We start from the raw sequence: 9,017 nt of genomic DNA, 5'->3' as shown, positions 1-9,017 counted from the left end.
AGAAGTCAAAGTTATTACACAAAGCTAATACCAAGGGCAGGGAAATACATACGTGTTCCTAGCAAGGAGCACTAGGGAATACTGTCTGTGTATGGCATTTCTTTTTCCAACATTCCAAGGATGTTTGTTGTGAGAAAAGACTGTTCTGTGACAAGCTTTTTTTTTCCCTTCACATTTTACACCAAAACTCTTTGTATATAGTTATACAAGAAAGTTTAATTACTAGAAAATAGAAATGTATGTGTGATTTATAAGTGCTTACGTTGTATAGAAACTGAGAATTATCAGACAGGCATTGCTTTTACATGGCACTTCATCTCCCCCATGCCCAATGAAGATAAGATAGCCAAGTGTTCTTCCCTCCATCACCACTGGAAGCCTTGGCTATGCATCTAACTGTAGCTTCTGTTTTCTCTTTCACTAGAAATTTATTACCAACACTGATGTGTACACATGCATATATTTTTGGTTTCTGGAGAGGAAGAGCATACACCTGAAAGAGAAGAAAGCCTTGGGGTTCCTTGGTGGCTCAGTCATTTAAGTGTCTGACTTTGGCTCAGGTCATGATTTCGTGGTTCATGAGTTCAAGTCCTTCAGGCCCTGTGCTGACAGCCTGGAGTCCGCTTCAGATTCTGTGTCTCCCTCTCCCTCTGTCCCTCTCCTCTCACACTCTGTGTCTCTCTCTCTCTCTCAAAAATAAATAAACATTAAAAAATTAAAATAAAAAAGGAAAGAAAGAAAAGAAACCTTGACATTAACAGAAGCATAGCTAAAGTTCCAAAACTTGGATTATACTTTTTAAATCTATTGTTCCGGTAAATACTTTCAAATGTTCCCTGTTTTCCACAAACAGAGTGCAAAAAATATCAAATCATAAAGTTCTTTATCAGTGGAATGATTAATAATTTTTCTCTGTAGCTTGGTCTATGTCAATAGTAAATAACTCTTTGGGGCACCTGGGTGGCTCAGTTGGTTAAGTGTCCAACTTTGCCTCAAGTCATGAGTTCGAGCCCCGTATCAGGCTCTCTGCTGTCTGCACAGAGCTTGCTTCAGATCCTCTGTTCCCCTCTCTCTCTGCTCCTCCTCTGCTCTCTTTCTCCAAAATAAATAAACATTTAAAAAATAACTCCTTTGGAGTATTATATTTCCCATAGAATCAGATTTGCAGTACAATGTGTATTTCTCACTTGCGATTAAATATTTCAGTAATTTAATTACATTATTTAGCTCCCTTCCCAGGAAACTGAAATCTGGAAACATGTATCTGACACTGCTTTATTGGGGATACAGATGGGAAATTAGTAAGGAAAAATTTTTGTCATAAAATGATAGGTTTAAAGAGTGGGCAGCCTGTTCTTTTCAATTACAACAAGAAATAGTTATTGAGAGCTTACAAAGTACTGGAAATTTTGGATACCAAAGTAGGTGAAATAATATCCTTGTCCTGAAGGAGTTCACATATTAGTCTAGTTAGAACTATAGAATTTTAGGCTCAAAGGAGGTTTGAAATAAATTCATCCCTTTGCCTTTCATTTTACAGATAGAAAAATGTAACCATTGATACGAAGTGCAAGTGTTTTAGTCATTGTTCTTTAGTTTAAAATAATAGAAATCCAAGAAAAATAAACTGAAGAAAAAAGGAACATTTTCTGTCTTTTATAGCCAATAGTTTAAGTATAGTTCAGCTTTTGGCACAGCGAGATGAAGGTGCTCAAGTGATTCTCTCCCCCATCTCCCACCTCCACCCCCTCCCCTCCCCCTCCCCTTCACCTCCCTCCTCTTGCCTTTGGCCCTCCATTCCTCCCCTCTTATCACTTGACTCTGCTTCACTTTAATTTTGACCTCATTATCTCCTGTGTCAAACTGGTCTCGTTCATGGGATAGGAAAGATGATGATTGGAAGCCCTATCACAAACCAGTATCAGGGAGTCTTTCTGTCTCCCTCTAAGGGCAGAAAGGACACAGAAGGACTCTTATGGCTCAGTTATGAGCCACCCTTTGCCACCGTGGTGCTCCAAGATTGACAGTCCTTCCAGAGGCACATAGAGTGGACAATTCTTCAAATAATTCTGAAAAGGAATGGGGTCTGGTAAGGTAACATAGCAAATCCAGAAGGAGCTGAGACCAGAAAACAAACCTCATAGGCTATGAAGTTTCCAACATTACTGCAGATTATGCCTGTCGAGGGCTCTGGTGTCCACTTCTCTTGTCTGCCATGAAGCCCAGAATGAATGGTACAAGAGCAACCACTATTCCTAGCCTTGATATCAGTTATTATCTGTCTTGTTCCATTCTATGTTTGATTTTTTAAAAAAATACTTATTTTTTTATATGCCATTTATTATTTATTTATTTATATATAAAGATTTTATTTTATTTTTTTAATATATGAAATTTATTGTCAAATTGGTTTCCATACAACACCCAGTGCTCATCCCAAAAGGTGCCCTCCTCAATACCCATCACCCACCCTCCCCTCCCTCCCACCCCCCATCAACCCTCAGTTTGTTCTCAGTTTTTAACAGTCTCTTATGCTTTGGCTCTCTCCCACTCTAACCTCTTTTTTTTTTTTCCTTCCCCTCCCCCATGGGTTTCTGTTACGTTTCTCAGGATCCACATAAGAGTGAAACCATATGGTATCTGTCTTTCTCTGTATGGCTTATTTCACTTAGCATCACACTCTCCAGTTCCATCCACATTGCTACAAAAGGCCATATTTCATTCTTTCTCATTGCCACGTAGTATTCCATTGTGTATATAAACCACAATTTCTTTATCCATTCATCAGTTGATGGACATTTAAGCTCTTTCCATAATTTGGCTATTGTTGAGAGTGCTGCTATAAACATTGGGGTACAAGTGCCCCTATGCATCAGTACTCCTGTATCCCTTGGATAAATTCCTAGCAATGCTATTGCTGGGTCATAGGGTAGGTCTATTTTTAATTTTCTGAGGAACCTCCACACTGCTTTCCAGAGCGGCTGCGCCAATTTGCATTCCCACCAACAGTGCAAGAAGGTTCCCGTTTCTCCACATCCTCTCCAGCATCTATAGTCTCCTGATTTGTTCATTTTGGCCACTCTGACTGGCGTGAGGTGATATCTGAGTGTGGTTTTGATTTGTATTTCCCTGATAAGGAGCGACGTTGAACATCTTTTCATGTGCCTTTTGGCCATCCAGATGTCTTCTTTAGAGAAGTGTCTATTCATGTTTTCTGCCCATTTCTTCACTGGGTTATTTGTTTTTCGGGTGTGGAGTTTGGTGAGCTCTTTATAGATTTTGGATACTAGCCCTTTGTCCGATATGTCATTTGCAAATATCTTTTCCCATTCCGTTGGGTGCCTTTTAGTTTTGTTGGTTGTTTCCTTTGCTGTGCAGAAGCTTTTTATCTTCATAAGGTCCCAGTAATTCACTTTTGCTTTTCATTCCCTTGCCTTTGGGGATGTGTTGAGTAAGAGATTGCTACGGCTGAGGTCAGAGAGGTCTTTTCCTGCTTTCTCCTCTAAGGTTTTGATGGTTTCCTGTCTCACATTCAGGTCCTTTATCCATTTTGAGTTTATTTTTGGGAATGGTGTGAGAAAGTGGTCTAGTTTCAACCTTCTGCATGTTGCTGTCCAGTTCTCCCAGCACCATTTGTTAAAGAGAAAAAATACTTATTTTAAGAATTTTATTAAATATGTTTTCCTTTTATAAAATTCACTTCAGATCTTGGAAATAGGTGGTTGCAAACATAATAAATAAACTGTACCCATCAATACTTTTCCTGTGCTTTTGACTGACATGGTGGTCTCTTACTTACTAGATGTTCTCACTTCTATTCAGTCTCATAAAAGGACAAAGCAGTTTTTCTGATATTCTGGATTCCATTAGTTTTATGTGGTAACTCCCAAAACCTGGCTTCAGGTTTTCTGTTTTATCTGAGTATTTACAATGGATAACCCTTAAGATGAGAAATACTTTTAACACAGGCTCACTAGTTAATTTCACACTGGATTTTTTGCTTTTGGCTTGTACATTTTTTTTGTCATGCCTTCTGTGTCTAACAAGCAAGAAACATCACATTAACATATTTATAGGTATTATAGGATGGCTATTTGTAAAAATGAGAAAATATTTGGTTCGTTTGTTTTTAGGTAGGTCTGGAATTTTCAAAATTTCATTTTCTCATAATCTGATTTTGGCTGGAGATGTAATGCCAGGTACCAGAAGAATTATGTAAGAGTACGAGTTGTAAAATGGAAAAAATTTCAGTCACCTGAGATTTTCCTATAAGGGGCTTTTGGATGTGAATATATCTACTTGCTGTGTTCAGTCTCCCAAGCTTCACAGTCTTTGTGGCTTGGCCAATCATTAAAGTAGACAACAGGCAGCCCACACATGAGTTCATCAGGCTATTTGCTTCTATTACATATTCTCTAAGCCTAAGAAATCCAGGGCTGAAAAGTAGCTTCATAGTGTTGGCCACCAACACTTCTTCTGTCTTGTTGCTCCGCCCTCCTCAGCATGCAGGTCCCATCTCATGGTCCAAGATGGCTGCTCCACTTCTGCATAGGAGTCAGCAAGAAGAGGAAAGGAGCAGCGGGAGGGCATACTCCTGTCTTTTTAGTAAGTTCCACTTACCACTTCCATGTTCAGTTGTTCATGTGTTTATACTTCACCTTCTTTTAACCCAAGTTTTGAGGATTCTGCAATTAACTTTTCTACTTTAACTTTTTGGAAGTCTTACGTTGCTGATAATGGCAGTAAGGGCCTATGTAAAGGTTTGGCTGAAAGGCAGCTTGCGATTCTAGTATCAGAGGGGAAGATTGGAAAAAAAATATCATTGAGTTGCTATGCTGATCAAGATATTAAAGACATTTGTGAGAACATTAAAGTTACTTATGCAATACATATCGAATACTAATTTGGGGGTGGCCTTGTATAAAACGCAGAATGCACAGACCATAATTACACTTGTACCTTGCTCTTGGGATCTTCAGAGCCTGGGCTAACCAGCTTCAGATTTCATCCTGCCAGTAAAGGCTATGGTGTAATGTGTACTCTTCCCTCATCCCTGAATTTTAGCAATAAGATATTTTACTATGTGTGTCTCTGTGAGCAGAGTAAGAGGATAACTATATAGGCGAGTTTGTCGCTTGAACTCTAAATGTTCCCCCACCCCCAGATCAGTTTGTCTTGATCAATGGGAAAGTTTCTGTCTGAATAATGATTTGGACTTGATTAAAACAACCTGTACATAAAAATAGAAAATATATTAGGGGCACTTAGATGGTTCAGTCGGTTAAGTGTCCGATTTTGGCTCAGGTCATGATCTTGCAATCTGTGAGTTTGAGCCCCATGTCGGGCTCTGTGCTGACAGCTCAGAGACTGGAGCCTGCTTCGGATTCTGTGTCTCCCTCTCTCTGCCCCTTGTCTGCTCACACTCTTTCTCTCTCTCTCTCAAAATAATAAATAAACATTAAAAAATTTTTAAAAATAGAAAATACATTTAATTGGAATATATGTATACACACATGCATGAATATATATAAAATCACGAGTGTATGTATATATTTAATCACTCTCTTTTTTAATATACACATATATTCCATGTATGTATACATGATTTATTTAGAATTAAACTATACTTCTAAAATAAAAAATACAGAGTATTTAGCTACGAATCACACACAAAAATTAAAAATAAAACAACCTGTAAAATGTTGACTACTTACATAATGGTGAGTTGTTGGTTGGTCATAGAGTTATAAGTTCTTTTTTGTGTGTGTTCTTTTTGCTTAATTTTATTTTCTTATTTTTAAATAATATTTAGATATCGCCTTTATAATAAAAAAGAAACACTTGATTCCAAAAGAAGTAAGCAAACTTAACTTATACCAGTTGAATCTATGAGCCTCAAAAGTTAACAGAGAAATGAAAAGTACAATAGTCATTTTCTTAGTTGTTTGTTTTACATGATGACAAAGATATAGTTTGGGCATCAAGAAGTTCAGAACTTAATTTCTTATGTTAAATAGCATTTTTCTAAAATTCTGGGATAATTGTTGAAAGTTATGTAACTGTAATAAAAGTCACAACTCTTATGAAACAATATTCCTTTCATTGTTGTATTGGCACAACAGTGCTGAGATTTCTGTTTTGTGTGATCACACTCAAGAATCTGGAAGCTCTCCTATAGCTTTGCTGTCATGTCAAAACTATTTTCATATCAACAGAGCAATGAGTCAGTGAAATCACAAACAGAATACTCTTTTCTTAACACTTTCATGTACATCAGGATATTTTTTACCCTTAACAATTTTATGAGTCGTTTTCACAATGTTATATATGAATACATTTAGGATAAGCAGTAAACTAGGATTAATGTCTTGTGTGTGTGCGTGCGTGTGTGTGTGTGTGTGTGTGTGTGTGTGTGTTTAACATTCAATCCATGTTGGGGTAAGACTGTGGAAGATCCTTCTTAGGAAGGTAGGGGAATTTAACTTAACTCTGAAAATGATAGGAGATTATTAAATTTTTCTGAATAGGAGAATAACTTTGGAACTAACTTGAAAAAGATTGATCTGTGATGATGTATTCTATATATTAGAAGAGGAATCTTGGGGTAGAAACTAGTTTGGACTGTTTCAGCAACAGAGGTGTGGAGTCATGAGGGCCTAAACTGTGATGATGATAGCCGTGGTAGTAGAGAGGAAAGGACAGCTGAGAGCATTGCTCCAAAAGAACTGATTGCTCACTGTAAAATGGCGAAAACACCAGAATATAAACTCCTCGAGAGGAGACAACATGTCTGGATTTTATCATTGTATATTCCCCATGCATAGAATCATGCCTGTTACATGGTAGGCCCTTGGTAAATGTTAGCTGTGTAAATTAAAATAAAAACAAGTAAATGCAATAGAATGTAACAGGTGCAGTGATGGAGGCAGAAAATAAGGCCTGGTAGAAGGAGAGATGCTAGAATTGTGTCTGGTGGATTAGCTAGAGTGTTCCAGGAGGACAGGGCAGAAAGGACACCAAGGCCAAGAGGAGAGGCAGTTTCTGAGGCATGGAGCAGCATGGTGTGTGTACAATCACCAGAAAGTGGCCATTTCTCAAGGGTAACATACAAGGTAGGAAGGGGCAGCAGTTGATACTGGACTTGGAGAGCCTGGGCGTCAGGATAAGGAGTTTTGACTTACTGCAGGTTTTAAGACAACCAAGTAACATAAAGAGGTTTTTATTCTAGAAATACATCAAGTGGAAGCGAGCAGAAGGCTTAGGGAGACCTTCTCTACGTTTGAAATAAAATGAGAGACCAGGGTCAAATTAGGAAGCTATCGTAACCATCTATGAAAGAGATGGTAAGGGGCCTAGATTAAGAAAATAATAACAGGAATAGAGATCTTGGCAAAGTTCTGAAAAAATTCAGGAGTTAGAAGATAACAGGTAATGAATTAAAGGTGTAGAAGGGTGAAGCAGATGGTAGAGTCGAAGATGAATAGGATGAACCTCAGGGTTCCAGTGAGTCCACATGTGGGACGACATGCTGAGAAATGGAAAAAAGGAGGAGGAGCCAGGAGAAGGAAATGATGCATTGTCCTTGATAAGCCAAAATACAAGGGACAGTAGGGGGGCTGGTTAGAGTGACCTGGACCAGAGATGTGGTTTGGGGAGTTATCTAGGGCAAAGTTAATATATGAAGATGGATGATATTGTAGTGAGGGAGTATGATTTAGACTGAGGGTGGAACTCTGGTGAATACCCACATTCAAGGGCCACGTGGAGGAAGACACATGGTCAGGATGCCAGAATAGAACCAAAAGAGTCTTTGCATCAGATTGAAGAGTCTTGCATAATTGAAAGCTTTAGAAAATCATGTAGGGAATGAAGAAGGAGAATTTCAAGGAGGAGGAATTATACCACAAATGCCAATCAGATTCAAGGGAGGTGAAAGCTTAAAAATGACCATTGAATCTGACAGATAAAAATTCACAGGCAACTTTCTCTGAACTATTTTGGCAGAGTGGTGAAACTAGAAGCCAGATATCAGTAGGTTCAGTGGGTCAAAAGTCAATAAGGACACTGTTCCTTAACATTCAGTTGTGAAGAGGAGGGGGAAATAGGGTCGTAGTTAAAGAGAATGTCAAGATTGGAGACAATGCTATTTTGTATGTTGATCTGTTTTACAAGGATGGGCAGCATCGTGAACATGGCATTCAAATCCTCATCACCGGCCCTGACCTATCCCCTGAGCTCAGAGTCTTAGATCCATATGAATGCTTGATATATCTTGAAATTACTCTAAACCAGTCTTTTTCCTGCACTGCACATTTCCTTCAATAAACCAAACTAGAAGCTTATACTTCATCCCTCACCAACTATTTCAGGTAAATTACCACTTCTTATATAGCAGAATACATATTCATATTCTTTATTCCCTGATGTAGATCTTAATCCTATCCCAATTAGACTCCATCCTCTACCCTATATTAAAGTGATCTTCCTAAAATGGGACTTTGAACCTGTCATCTTTCTGCCAGATGCTTTTATGACTTTCTTACCACAAAATAAAGACCTAAGTTCCTTATAAAAGAACTCCACAGATGCCTGGATGGCTCAGTCGGTTAAGTATCTGACTCTTGATTTCGGTTCAGGTCATGAACTCATGGTTCATGACATCAAGCCCCTCATTGGGCTCCACACGGACAGTGTGGAGCCTGCTTCAGATTCTGTCTCTCTTCTCTTTCTCTGTCCCTCTTCTCTCTCTCTCTCTCTTTAAAAATAAATAAATAAACTTAAAAAAATAACTCCAGTCTATGGTATTCATTCATGATGTAATCTCTACATGCAAAAGAAGACTCCTCTCTAGTAATACCAAATGACTGTACTCCCCCTAGCATACCTTCCTGACACACTTCCTGCTGCTGCTCCTTGCTTTCCCCCTTTTTCTAGAACAGCTTTCTGACTTTCTTTGATTAGCTCTTACTCATCTTTCAAGGCTCCCTCTAAACATCATATCCCACATTTAGCTTTCT

The sequence above is a fragment of the Panthera pardus genome, unplaced genomic scaffold (genome assembly GCF_024362965.1).
Source record: "Panthera pardus isolate Hobbes unplaced genomic scaffold, ASM2436296v1 HiC_scaffold_17, whole genome shotgun sequence".
NCBI lineage: Eukaryota > Metazoa > Chordata > Mammalia > Carnivora > Felidae > Panthera > Panthera pardus.
The sequence above is the reverse complement of the archived record's forward strand: the minus strand, read 5'-3'. Positions refer to the sequence as shown.